Here is a 14,303-nt window from a genome sequence, read left to right on the forward strand (position 1 = left end):
CCGGCATCTGGCAAATGGACAAATAGTCCATATCAATCACCTTCCCCCACTTCCCTTTTTTTGCATTAAGGTGCAACACATGCAATTGTTTTTTTATACAAGTTTGCATTCTAGCAGCGAATCTTTCTGTGACTCTAGTATAAATGCATTCATGCCTAGATGGTCTTGCATTATTTTTTTAACTAGTGACTTTGTTATTTTTCCTGGAACAGAAGTTAAGCTAATCGGTCTGTAATTATTTATCACCCAGCTCCCTGTTAGAATTTGACACACTTCTGGTGTACCTATCCGAAAACACTTTAGCATTAGCAGGCATATGATGCAAGAAAGCAAGCTTATTCAGCATCAGCCAAAAAAAAAAAAAAAAAAAAAAACCCACTCCCATTTCACCCCTCCGTTCGTTCGAAATACCTGTCCAGTTGAGCTTTAAATTTGTTTAGGCTATCAACTTCAACAACAAGTGATGGAAGTCGGTTCCACCAACCAACCACCCGCTGGCCAAAGGCAAATTTCCGCACATCTATCCGACATCCGTCCTTCCTCAATTTGAATTTATGCCCTCTGAGGTGATTATTCTGAGAAAGATGAAGAATCCCATTGGCATTGAGCATGCTCAAACCATTCAAAACCTTATACACCTCTATCAGATCACCTCGCCGGTGCCTAGTCTCCAAACTCTGTAATTTGCAAAACTTAAGCCTTTCTTCGTAAGAGCAACCCTTTGTTCCATTTACTAATCTTGTTGCCCTTCTCTGTACCCGTTCCAGCAGCTCTACATCCTTCTTGAAATGAGGCCTCCAGACCTGTATACAGTACTCAAGATGTGGCCTTACCATTGCCTTATACAAGGGAATAATCACCTCCTTATCCCTGCTAGAAATATTCCTGTATATCATTGACAAGACACCATGAGCTACTCTTGCAGCTCGTCTGCACTGCTCAGAGAACTTCATATCTGCCTGCACAATTACCCCCAGGTCCTTTTCATTCTCCACCACTGTCAGTGTAGTACCGCAGAGTTGATACGTTGCTCTGGGGTTACTGTTTCCCATATGCAGCACTTTACATTTGTCGATGTTAAACCTCATTTGCCACCTCTCAGCCCATCTGTTCAACCTTTCCAGATCCTGTTGCAGCAGCATAGCGTCAGTATTGTCCTTAACGACCCTGCCAACCTTTGTATCATCTGCAAACTTGGACATTAAACTTGATATCCCATCATCAATATCATTCATAAACACCGAAAACAACAACGGACCCAACACTGAACCTTGAGGAATTCCACTAATAACATTAGTCCACGTTGAGCAGTGTCCATTGATTACCACTCTCTGTCTTCTGCCACTCAACCATCCCCTTATCCATAGCAGCAATTTGCCTCCAATACCACACTGCTCCAATTTGTGCAGCAGTCTTCCATGTGCAACAGTATCAAAAGCCTTTCTAAGATCCAAATATATAATATCAAAGTTATTCCCTGCATCCAGTTCTTTTGTGACTACATCATAGTATCCAATCAAATTGGTCAGGCAAGACCTGCCCTTAACAAAACCATGCTGCGTCTGAGCTATAACTGAATTCTTGTCTAGATGATCCTGCAGTGCTTCTTTAACCAGTGCCTCCATTAATTTACCTGGAACAGAAGTTAAACTAACAGGTCTATAATTACTTGTGTCAGCCTTTGATCCTCCTTTGTGAATTGGGGTTACATTTGCATATCTCCAGTCTATGGGTACCTCCCTGAGTCCAAAGAAGCTCTCATAATTATGGCTAGGGGTTTGCATACTTCCTTTGCTGCCTCCTTTAATATAACTGGATAGATCCCATCCACCCCAGGTGCCTTTTTTATGTTTATCCTCAACAATCTCTCCTCCACTTTCCTCTCAGTTATTACAAAATCATCCAGCTCACTGCCAATGTTTACTTTACCTACATCATTCTCCTTCCTGAATAACTCCTCATGCGTGAATGTAGATGCAAAATACTCGTTTAGATTGTTAGCCACCTGAGCAGGATCCTCAACTGTTGAACCATCAATATCCAGTGGACCAATCTGATTCATCCCTTTCCTTTTCGAGTTCAAGTATGTAAAGAACTCTTTTCTGTTTTTCTTTGCATCCTTTGCCAAGGATTTTTCATAGTCTGCCTTTGCCTGCCTAATCTCCTTTGTGACTTGGTTACAGACCAACTTATATCTATCATAGGCTTCCATGTCACCCATTAATTTGTATGTATCCCATGCATTTTTCTTCTCTGCCACATGTCTCATTAGTTCATCTGACAACCATTTAGGCCTAAACCTTGAACAATATTTCTTAGTTGGTATGTAAAGCCTGGTAGCCTCCAAGATTAGTTCCTTGAATGCTTCCCATTTTGAGTTTGCTGTTGGTAACATCATCAGTTGGACCCACTGTATAGAATTTAAATACTGTCTCAGACCATCATAGTCGCCTTTACGAAAACAAAAACCCTTCCCTTTACCTCTGATGATAGTTACCTCCTTGAGTAAATCCCACTTCAACACACTGTGATCACTGCCACCTAGTGGTTCATTTATCTGCAGGTTCTTAATGCATGAAGAATCACTACTGATAATCAGATCAAGAGTATTGCTCCCTCTTGTTGCCTCACGAACATGCTGATGTAGAAAACAATCATCCAATAAATCCACAAAAGCCTTGCTAGTGTGCGAGTGACCAACCCACAAATTCCAGTCAATATCTGGGAAATTAAAGTCCCCCATTATAAGACTCTCTGATTTACTGGCCCACTCTATTTCCCTGTACAATATCTTATTATACTCATCAGAGTCATTAGGCCTATAGCACACTCCTACTCTCAATTTTGATTTCCCTATGCTTATGTCACACCAAACTGACTCGACACTGCCCTGTCCATCGATGTCGACTGGCTTCACTTCCTTGGACTTTGTGTTTCTTAATTAACAGCATAACCCCTCCTCCCCTCCTGCCCTGTCTATCCCTTCTATACACATTGTATTCCCCAAATTCCAGTTCCGCATTACTTATATCTGTGTGACACCACGTCTCTGATATCCCAACAATATCTGCCTTTGATGTTTTGAGCAATACCTCAAATTCATCAAATTTATTTACCAAGCTCCTAGCATTGGTGTACACACAGGTATACATGCACCTGTTTCTATTCTTAGCTACCCTAACACAACCCATGTGTTTACTTGTACCGCAATGACTACCAGCAGTCTCTGAAATATCCTGCATCTTGTTTTTCAGACTTCTGCTCATTTCAATAGAAGCAGTGCAAGAATCACTTCCACCTCTGCCACTGGCTACTGTTAATCTATTAGTCCTTGTATCCCCCCCAACTAGCAGTTTTCCGACCCACCTAACACTGCCTCGACAGCATCAGCAAAAATTCTTGCACCCTTTCTATTTAAGTGTATCCCATCCCTGTAGAAGCAATCTCTCCTGTTAACAATGTAAACAGGAGATGTAAAATTTATAGATTTATATAGAGATTTATAGATGTAAAATACCTGTTTAGTTTATCAGCAACCTGAATAGGATCATAAACAGTTAAACCATTCCTATTCATGGTCGGTCAATATGGACACGTGAACAGGTCAACTATTCTGTTTGCTGATCTACAAGGACTTCTCTTAGATGGTGTTTTCGGAAACATTTCTTTGTGTGCCTTGCTTGTGATCTGCTGTTAATTGAGGGATGTTGAATATCTGTTGTCCCAGGCAGCATGTGCCAATCACCGTTATCCTCAACTGTTAATCAGTGGTGGTTAACAGTTGATGGAAATCAGGATGGAGGAACCATAGTGGTTTCTCCATCCATGGATGTTGTGTGGTTGTCTCACCCCCCCCCCCTTTGGACACCTTCACTAGGTGTGGTGGCAATGGTCTGAAGAGGACATTTGTTGACTGTTCGAGAGGCAGCCCTCAAACATCCGACAATGCCTGTGGTTGCTGAGATACTATCCCCCCCTTCTTCCTTGCACTGCAAATCATTCCACGTTCAAACTTCATCAGGTTCTTTTCTTTCCCCATTGCTTGGGCTTTGTACTGATGAACTACCTGTCACTTTATTTTGCACTGCTCAGTGATGTCACTCCTAGGTGCTGTGGGGATGTGTCAACATGTGGAGACAGGGGTTGTTATAATAGTTTTGATCATGATTGTATATAATTAATAAAGGGGATCCTTTTATTCACAGGTTATTAGCAATATTTGAAACAGTTCTAGAATGACTTACTACAGTCAACTCTCAGGATGCTGTGGTCTCTCTAGGCCCCAGGTGCCAAGTGTTCTGTGGCCAAGCGATTCTAGTACATTTCTGAAAGCGTTTTCTATAAAAACATTTAAGCAAACAGTTTCTATTTTTAGTTTCAAACACCATTTTCTTGATTTCTATATCTGAGTAGCTCTTTCGCAGTACAAGAAGTAGGCAGGGACCCAGGAAGAAATCCACCTTTCTGTTTCTTTTTCTATTAGTACTAACTTACTAACTCACGCACTTGGTCACCTCGTGGCACTGCTCCTACCTCCCCATGACGGGGCCAGAAACCTGGGTGGTAAAGCAAACCCCCAGGGCCAAAAGAGCAAAACATGGATTTCAACAACTTTCCCCCAAACCAGATAGCAAATCCAAATTCAATGGATTTGCACCAACCCGATGATGACGCAACCAACAGAAAGAAACTGAAGACAGATGCTTGCAGAGTAGAACATCCAAGTTTCCTGATCTTGCATTCTTTAACGAATCAGGCCACAGGCAATCTATCGTCATTTCTCATACAGAAATGTCTGGAAAGTGTAGCAGGTTCCCTGAAAATGGTGAGACGTCTTAAATCTGGCAACCTACTGGTTGAGACCACCAGCTCTAAATACTCTGAGCCCCTTCTCAAACTCACCACATTCGGTGGAATTCCAGTCAAGGTGTCACCACATGCTACACTCAATACCTCAAAAGGTGTCATCTCAGAATGGAACCTAATGTCTCAGAATGAATGTCTCAGAGGAGGAAATTGTAAATGAATTGCAAGATCAGAAGGATACACAAGCGAAAAGAATTATACTGAAGAAAGATGGCGAGCTTATCCCAACTCGCAGCATCATACTGACATTTAGTTCACCAACTACCTTCACCAGTGAAAGCTAGGTATTTGAACTGCTGCATTTGTCCGTATATTCCAAATCCAATAAGATGTTATGAATGTCAGAAATTCGGACACTCCTAAACGGTCTGTTGAGGTGATGCTGTGCCGACCGGGCTAGCCGGGTGGGTAAAGTGCCCGCCTAGCAACCCAAAAGTCGCGGGTTCGAATCCTGCCTCGGGCTTGGATCAAAGTACTGCAAAAACCTTGGGAGGTGCATTATGGCCACAGAAGCCAATGCGCCAACAACTACCAAATAAAAAAAAAAAAAAAAGAGGTGATGCTGTATGCTCTAACCAGCTCGAATGATCATGCCCAAGCTGATTGTAAATCACAGTCCTCACTCTGCCCTAATTGTAAAGGCTTTCTCTAAAACATGTGACCAGTGTAAATATGAAACGAAAATCCAGAAGTACAAGATAGAAAAAAAAGCCTCATTTTTAGAAGCAAGAAAACAAATACAGCAACAGATGCCAAAACATACATATGCTGATGCTGCTAAAAGATTTCATACAGTATCAGTTCAGACTGATACATCAATTCCGCCAAGCATCTCTATTTCTGAATGGTCTCGATCTATACTCTCTTCCGTACCTCAGTCCTCAAAGCAACAGACTTCAAACAGATCCAGTAACACGCCAGTCGTGATACCACCTGTTGCTCATGCAACTTCCACAAGACCTACTCAAAGAGAAAACTCTGATCCCGTTAACAAACAGCATGCTGAATCTTCTTCCCCTATGGACACAAACGAGACTTGCAATCAAGAAGAATATGAAACCATTTTGAAAATCCATCCAGAAGACGAAATAGATACCAGACCTGTTTTTTCAAAAAGAGACAAAATGAAAGTTTGCCTGAAACAGACTTCCAATAAGCAGACAGACACAGCTTCACCATTTAAATCCAAACAATGAAAACATCATTCAATGGAACTGCAGAGGCTTTCGCTGCAATATTGACGACATCCACAAGATAATTATGAATCATAATCCAATTGGAATCTGCTTACAGGAGATATATTTAACACCTCAGTTGTCTCCCTCTAAAAAAAATTATACTCTCTTTCGGCAAGACAGACCTACTAATGCTCATGGAGGGGTAGACATACTCAGACTCAAGAGTCCCTTGTAAGTGCATTCCGTTATAAACAGCTATTGAAGCTGTTGCCACGCGGATAGTGATTGGCATTACTCTAACACTGGTTTCTACCTGCCTGCTGCCCAGTTATCCTTGTACCTTTCAAAAACTTTGAAGATCTCATCCTGCAGTTGTCAACCCCTTTCTGTTTATTGGGCGACTTCAATGGACACCATATCTCCCAATGCAGACGCACGAGGACTACTCATTGAAATGCTTGCTGACAGACAAAATCAAACCATAATAAATACTGACTCACCAACTTATCTCCACCTCCCATCAGGAACGGTCTCTGCAGTAGACTTCTCTATTTGCTCTCCGATCCTCTTCCCTAGTATTGAATGGACAGCTCGGGATGATCCGCTCAACAGTGACCACTATCCAATAATCTGCAAAATACAAACTTCACACTGCATAACTTCAGAAACCAGCACAAAATGCGAATTTTCCAAGGCAGATTGGGCAAAGTTCATGTCTCCTTCGACAATCAGGCTATCGAATATGATCCAATTGACAAAGCTCCCAAACATATTACAAAACATATCCTAGCAGCTGCATCTATTGCTATCCCACAATCACAGTCAAGCATCCGTAGAAGCAGAAAGTATTGGTGGAACGAGGACTGTAAGATTGCAAAGAAAGAAAAAAACGTGCGTGGAATTTATTCCGCAAATATCCTACCACTGCTAACCTTATAAACTATAAGAAACTTAGAGCTAAGATCCTCCATATTAGGAAGAAAGCAAAAAAAAAAAAAAATTATTGGATTCGATTTGCAACTGAAATTAATAAAAATATCGATGTAAGAATTATATGGAGAAAAATAAGGTAATTAAATGGAAAATTTCCTCCATTGTCCTCCCCACTTATCACCTGGAATGGGCTAGAGCTGTCTACTCCTGCAGAGATTGCGGATGCCCTAGGGACAATATTTTCACAGTTATCTGAATCGATGGCATAACCATCATTTCAGATCATCATCATCCAAGCTTTTGGGTACAGTCAATATTAACTTGTTTATTGGATACGTATTAAGTTCGGTAACTCTTGTATCATGAAAACTTTGTTCTTTTTGAGAGGCTGCAACAGTGAACACCTCTTGTAATCAACCTTTCCGTTAATAAGCCTTAGCCGAAAAATCCCATCTGAATTTCAGAACCAAATCCTTTCTACCGTATAATCAACCACTCACTATGCTAGAACTTCAAGAGGCTCTATCCACTGCAAAGAACAGCGCTGCTGGCTCTGATGGAATATACTCCATAATGCTGCAACATCTAGATAATAAATCACTATCTTTGCTACTGACCTTTTACAATCACATCTTCGTGGAACATTCATTCCCCAGTTCCTGGCGTCACGCATTTGTACTGGCAATATCCAAACCAGGGAAAGATCACTCTATTCCTAATAATTATAGACCCATTTCGCTCACCAGCTGCTTAAGTAAAACCCTAGAAAAAATAATACACCGTCGACTAATATGGTACTTAGATTCCCAAAATATGCTATCCAATAATCAATTTTGTTTCAGAAAAAAACCGATCATCCCTGGATCTCATGATCAAAGCAGAAACAAATATCAGGACTGCATTTATCCAAAATAAACATGTCTTGATATAGAGAAAGCCTTTGACACAACTTGGCATTTTGGTATCCTGAGAGATCTTCATTCCTTGGATTTGAGAGGTGACTTACCTTACTTCATACAGAATTTCCTACAGCAGAGGACCTTTCAAGTTTGCTATCGGCAAGTCCTTTCCAAAACACATATACAAGAAGGAGTCCCTCGGGGGTCTGTTCTTAGTGCAACCTTGTTTGTAATAAGAATAAATCAGATGACCAAAATTATTCCTAATACAGTGAATTCATACCTTTATGCTGATGACCTGACTGTATCTTGCAGTTTGCAAAACATGAGCTTTATTGAGAGGCAACTGCAAACATCAATTAATAATATTGAATTATGGATGGCACAGAATGGCTACTGATTGTCTTATCAGAAATCAAGCGTCATTCATTTCTGTAACAAATGAAAAATGCACCCAGATCCGGAAATACACTTAAGAAATCAACCTATCAATGTTGTGAACAGCATTCGTCTTCTTGGTGTGATTTTTGATAATAAATTGAACTTTTCAGAATACATCAAACATCTATGGACTGTTTGTCAGAAAAAAATGAACTTACTAAGAGTTCTCTTGTACACCATGGGGTGCAGATTGTTACACCTTACTTCACTTGTATAGAGCCCTAATCAGATCTTGCCTTGATTATGGTGCCCCAGTGTATGATTCTGCTAGGGAAAGCATGCTAGCATGGCTTGCCCCTATTCAACATTCTGCCGTCAGGATTGCTCTAGGTGCTTATAGAACATTGCCAGTACAAAGTCTTTATGTCGAAGCGCATGAACCTCCGCTGAGCCTCAGGAAAAAGATGTTACTCCTGAACTATGGGGCTAAAATTCAAAGTCTAACTGCTCACCCCATTAGCCCAGTACTTAATGATCCACAGTTCTCAATGCACTATAGAAATAAACCTAGATTAGTTCAACCTACTGGCATCAGATTGCAGGCATTATCACAAACCTGGAATATACATCTTGACAAAATCCTCCAAGAGTCACAGTGCAGATCCTCCATGGTCTTCTATTAAACCATCCTGTGACAGCTATTTCCTAAACTGGGGAAAACATTTGCTTGCAAATATCAATATACAGCAACTTCATACTGATCACACACAAAATTATCCATGTTTCACAAAAGTATACACTGATGGATCAAAGTCTGAAAGTGGAATCTGGGATGCAGCCGTCTTTCCCTATAAAATCATCTCTGTTTCCCTGCCCACTGAATGCAGCAGTTATACTGCAGAATTATGTGCCATCAAGCTTGGCCTAGAACGTATTCTCCATCTGTCCATCCAAAAAAGTGTAATATATACAGACTCACAGAGTGTACTGTTAGCCTTGCAAAATTCCTCCTCATCAACACATCCTGTAATAAAAACAATAAAAGCTCAGCTGATGTGTATTCATGAACACCAGCAAGTAGTCATCTTTTGTTGGATCCCAGGCCACACTGGGATATCAGGGAATGAAAAAGCGGATTACGCAGCAAAACAATCATCCTACATAGCATCATCAGATTGCTAAGTTCCATATATTGACTACAGATCCTGTATAAGATATGTATGTAAGGAACAGTGGACACTTCTATGGCAAGCTCAACTGCAGAACAAGCTCCTTCAAATAAAATCTGAACCACAGTTATGGGCTTCCAGTTTCTGTGTAAACAGAAAGGAAGAAGTCCTATCCAGAGCACGAATCGGTCACAGTCACCTCACCCATCTCTATCTACTAAATGGAGACGATCCTCCGAAGTGTATGCACTGCAACTATTTTCTTACAATGAAGCACATTTTCATTGATTGTGCGCTGTACACTGATGCCCGAAAAGCCTCATTCAATATTCTTTGAAATTTTCAAGAACCTTTAACATTTCTTCATATCATAGGCAATGATGCAAATCTTCCAGAATTTTTCTGCTTCCTAAAACGGATACATCTATATCAGTGGTCACCAAAGGGGTTGATAGAAAAATATAAGACATCATTGTACGGGTAATATTTAACAAACGAAACGAGGCCTATGTGTCTTCTTTGTGAAAAAACTTTTAGTAACGATGCAATGAAATCAGAAAAAATGAAAGATCATCTTCAAAGACTCCATCCCGATAAGAAAGAACTGAAAGAGAAATACACAAATCGACCAACTATAAAATCATTTATGAAAGCACCTGCCGAAGCCGACAATAAACAAGGATTAACAGCCTCCTACAATATTTCTTTTAATATAGCAAAAAAAAAAAAAAAAAAAAAAAAAAAGAAAACCATATACAATTGCAGAGGACATTGTTATACCCTCAATCAAAGAAGTAATTGAAACCATAATGAAAAAATATTCTGGCCCTGTTTTAAAATGCTTACCATTGAGTGCGAATACTGTGAAAAGGCGTATTGGTGAAATGACTGAAGATGTAGAAAAAACTGTGGTATCAGAACTCAAAAATAGTAAGTTCTCCATCCAACTTGATGAATCTACACTCGATAGTTCTTCTATTCTTATGGCTTATGCAAGATATTCTTATGGTTTAGTAAAACTAAACATCAAATTATTGACTAATTTTTATTTGCAAAATATCTTGAAAGTGATGGAACGGGGTTGACAATTTTTCAGCGATTGGAGGAATATTTAAATAAGTATGATATTCCATTTACTAATATAACAGCAGTAGCAACAGATGGCACACCTGCAATGGTGGGCTTTATCGAGGTTTCGCTGCCTTTCTGAAAGAAAAAGTTTATAGTGTATGTATTATTCACTGTGTGTTGCACCGAAACCATTTGGTGGCAAAAACTCTCAGTGACGAACTGCATGATACTCTAAGAGTGTGTATTAAATCTATTAATCAAATTAGAGCTCATCCTCTTAAATTGCGATTGTTTGCCAAACTTTGTGAAAAAAATGAAGAAGTTTCAAACCAATTACTCTTGCATACTGAAGTAAGATGGTTGTCTAGAGGTGCAAGTCTACAAAGATTTGTTGAGTAGTTTGACTCAACCCTAGAGTTTCTTACAGATGTTAATTTGTTTTTGAGTGATGAACTGAAGAGAAATAAGAATCATATTTTTTTACTTGGCAGACTTATTTTCAAAATCTAATGATGTACAGACCCGTCTACAAGGTAAAGATGTCACAATTATTCAAGCTCGGACGATTCCTTTAGGCTTCCAAGCTAAATTAGCCTTATTTAAATCATCATTGTTACGAAAAGATTTTCAGTACTTTTCGAATCTATGGCAATTAGAAGTAAAAGATGAAGACTTAGAGATATACACAAAACATCTTCAAATTTTGAGCGATGATTTTAAATTGCAATTTGCAGATTTTGAAAACATGCACATTCCAGGTTGGATTATCATGCCATTTTCTGCAGATATTGAAAATATCGAATGTAACTTACAAGATGAACTTATTGAATTGTCAGTTGATCTTGAAGCTAAGACGCTTTTTAAAAATAGGACCTTTTATGTTACTTTTGAACGAATATAAATGTAGAAAAATATCTAAAACTTTCTGAAGTGGTACTCCCTTTTTGCTTGCATTTCCAAGCTCGTACATGGTTGAAGCTGGTTTCAGCCATGTTAATTCCATTTTAACAAAACAAAATAATAAGCTAGATATAGAATTCTGTGGCGATTTAAGGCTGAAACATACTAATTTTGAACCCAACATTGATAATCTTGTCAAGAGTCACGAAGCACACCTTCACATTGAAAACGTTAGTAAATTGTATACTAAGTTAATAAAAGTTATTTTCATATATGTAAGGAAGATTGTATTATTGTTATTTTGTTATCTAAATTAAATTTTATATATTATTTATCCCTCCTATCAAATATGTAATGTTAAGAAGGACGTCAAAAACAAAAACTTTTCCCTTTGACGTTAAGCCAATATAATAATATATACTATATTATACATACAATAAACACTGTAACTATAAAATAAACAATCTAAAAACCTCACATAATCATCTTTTGTGCTTTTCCTATTATAATTATGTAATAGTAATATAGAGGGGGTCGATAAAAAGTCAAGAAACTCTTGAAGGGGTTGACGGTCAAAGAAGTTTGACAACCCCTGATCTATATGATCACCTCTGACATGGTTTTATTATTACTGTTATTACCATGTCTGACCTCTGTATCGTTGATAGGTGCAATATGGCCCTAGTAGTCCTTGCACCAGAAATAACAATACCAATTCTAATAGTGGTCTCTCTAGTGGCAGTGACAGTGCTTGGGCCTGTGCTCTTTAGAAATCTTGCTCAGAATAATCACCTGAGAGGGCATAAATTCAGATTGAGGAAAGACAGATGTAGGATAGATGTGCGGAAATTTGCCTTTAGCCAGCGGGTAGTTGGTTGGTGGACCAGACTTCCGTCCCTTGTTGTGGAAGTTGATAGCCTAAATAAATTTAAGGCTCAGCTGGACAGGTATTTCGAATGAACGGAGGGGTGAAATGGAAGTGGTTTTTTTTTTTTTTTTTTTTTTTGCTGATGCTGCATAAGCTTGCTTTCTTGCATCAAATGCCTCTACTAATGCTAATGCTAAATGACTACAACTGTTCATGTTGTCAACCTAAAGTAACTAATATCACTTATGATCAGTTAAAATCTCTCATTGGGTGATATGATTATCCATTAAAAACTTGTCACTGCTGTGACTAGTTTTGGAATTTATTGGTTCCATCATCAGACAGCAAGTGGTCTTGTTAACAACTTTGTGTGAAGTGGTGAATGACTGTATTGTGAGCAGCCATGCCGTAGATGGGAAGAAAACTTCCCATTGGAAACCTCTGCTTAAAGTTTTTAATGGATAATGGATTTGCCCATTGGGCAGTGTTATCCATTAAAGACAACAATATTAATTACTCTAGGTTGACTACGCAGACAGTGGTAGTAATTTCTAAAGAGCACAAGCCTGAGAGACCATCCTCTGATGGTTGACTGCAAAAGTTAATGCAGAGAAGCATAATTTTAGATGATTCAAATACTGCAGTAACTTGCATTTGGAACAGTCCTGCTTTTAATAATTATATTATAAGATTGCCCTCATGCAGGCCTTTCTCTAGGATTTAACCTCCATGTAACGTAAGTTATGTCCAAGTTTGCAGACGATATGAAGGTTGGCAGGGTTGTCAAGGACACTACTGACACTATGCTGCTGCAACAGGATCAGAAAAGGTTGAGCAGATGGGCTGAGAGGTGGCAAATGAAGTTTAACATTGACAAATGTAAAGTACTACATATGGGAAACAGCAACCCCAGAGCAACGTATCAACTCTGTGGTACTACACTGACAGTGGTAGAGAACGAAAGGGACCTGGGGGTGGTTGTGCAGGCAGATATGAAGTTCTCTGAGCAGTGAAGACGGGCTGCAAGAGTAGCTCATGGTGTATTGTCAATGATATATAGGAATTTTTCTAGCAGGGATAAGGAGGTGATTATTCCCTTGTATAAGGCAATGGTCAGGCCACACCTAGAGTGCTGTATACAGGCCTGGAGGCCTCATTTCAAGAAGGATGTAGAGCTGCTGGAACGAGTACAGAGAAGGGCAACAAGATTAGTGAATGGAACAAAGGGGTGCTCTTACGAAGAAAGGCTTAAGTTTTGCGTATTACAGTGTCTGGAGACTAGGCACCAGCGAGGTGATCTGATAGAGGTGTACAAAGCCTTGAATGGTTTGAGCATGCTCAGTGCTGATGGGATTCTTCCTCTTGCTCAGAATAATCACCTGAGAGGGCATAAATTCAAATTGAGGAAAGACAGATGTAGGATAGATGTGCGGAAATTTGCCTTTAGCCAGCGGGTGGTTGGTAGGTGGAACAGACTTCCATCCCTTGTCGTGGAAGTTGATAGCCTAAATAAGTTTAAGGCTCAGCTGGACAGGTATTTCGAACGAACAGAGGGGTGAAGTGGAAGTGGGTTTTTTTATTTATTTATTTTACTTTATTATTATTATTTTTTTTTTTTTTTTTGGCTGATGCTGCATAAGCTTGCTTTCTTGCATCAAATGCCTCTACTAATGCTAATTGGAAATTTTCTTCCCCTTCTGCTGGTGGCTTGTTTAGATTCAGTGCATCCATTCGCTGCTCAACATACAGTTGCTGATAGGGCTACCTGCTGTCTGATGATGGAACCAGTAAGTGCTGAAACTAGTCACAGCAGTACCTCGTTTTTAGTATATAAAGGATTTCCCTTATGTGAGTGATGTTATCTGATTACAAACGATATTAGTTACTTTTGGTTGACTGCATGGCCATTTGTAGCCTTTCTAAAGAGCACAGTCCTGGATGTTTGCACTGTCACTGGAGAGACCACAGCATCCCCTGATAGTTTACTGCAAAAGTTAATGCAGAGAAGTGTTATTTTAGAAGCTTTTTTTTTTTTTTC

At 39.4% G+C, this 14,303-nt stretch overlaps 1 protein-coding gene across 1 annotated transcript in view; it reads left to right on the plus strand.

Moving 5' to 3' along the window:
- Window positions 1–14,303, plus strand: part of LOC150077728 (sorting nexin-17-like) — a 229,762-nt gene that overhangs the window by 76,163 nt on the left and 139,296 nt on the right. The window lies entirely within an intron of this gene.

Source organism: Mastigoproctus giganteus, chromosome 11, assembly GCF_048544385.1.
Source record: "Mastigoproctus giganteus isolate SK-2022 chromosome 11, ASM4854438v1, whole genome shotgun sequence".
Taxonomy (NCBI): domain Eukaryota; kingdom Metazoa; phylum Arthropoda; class Arachnida; order Uropygi; family Thelyphonidae; genus Mastigoproctus; species Mastigoproctus giganteus.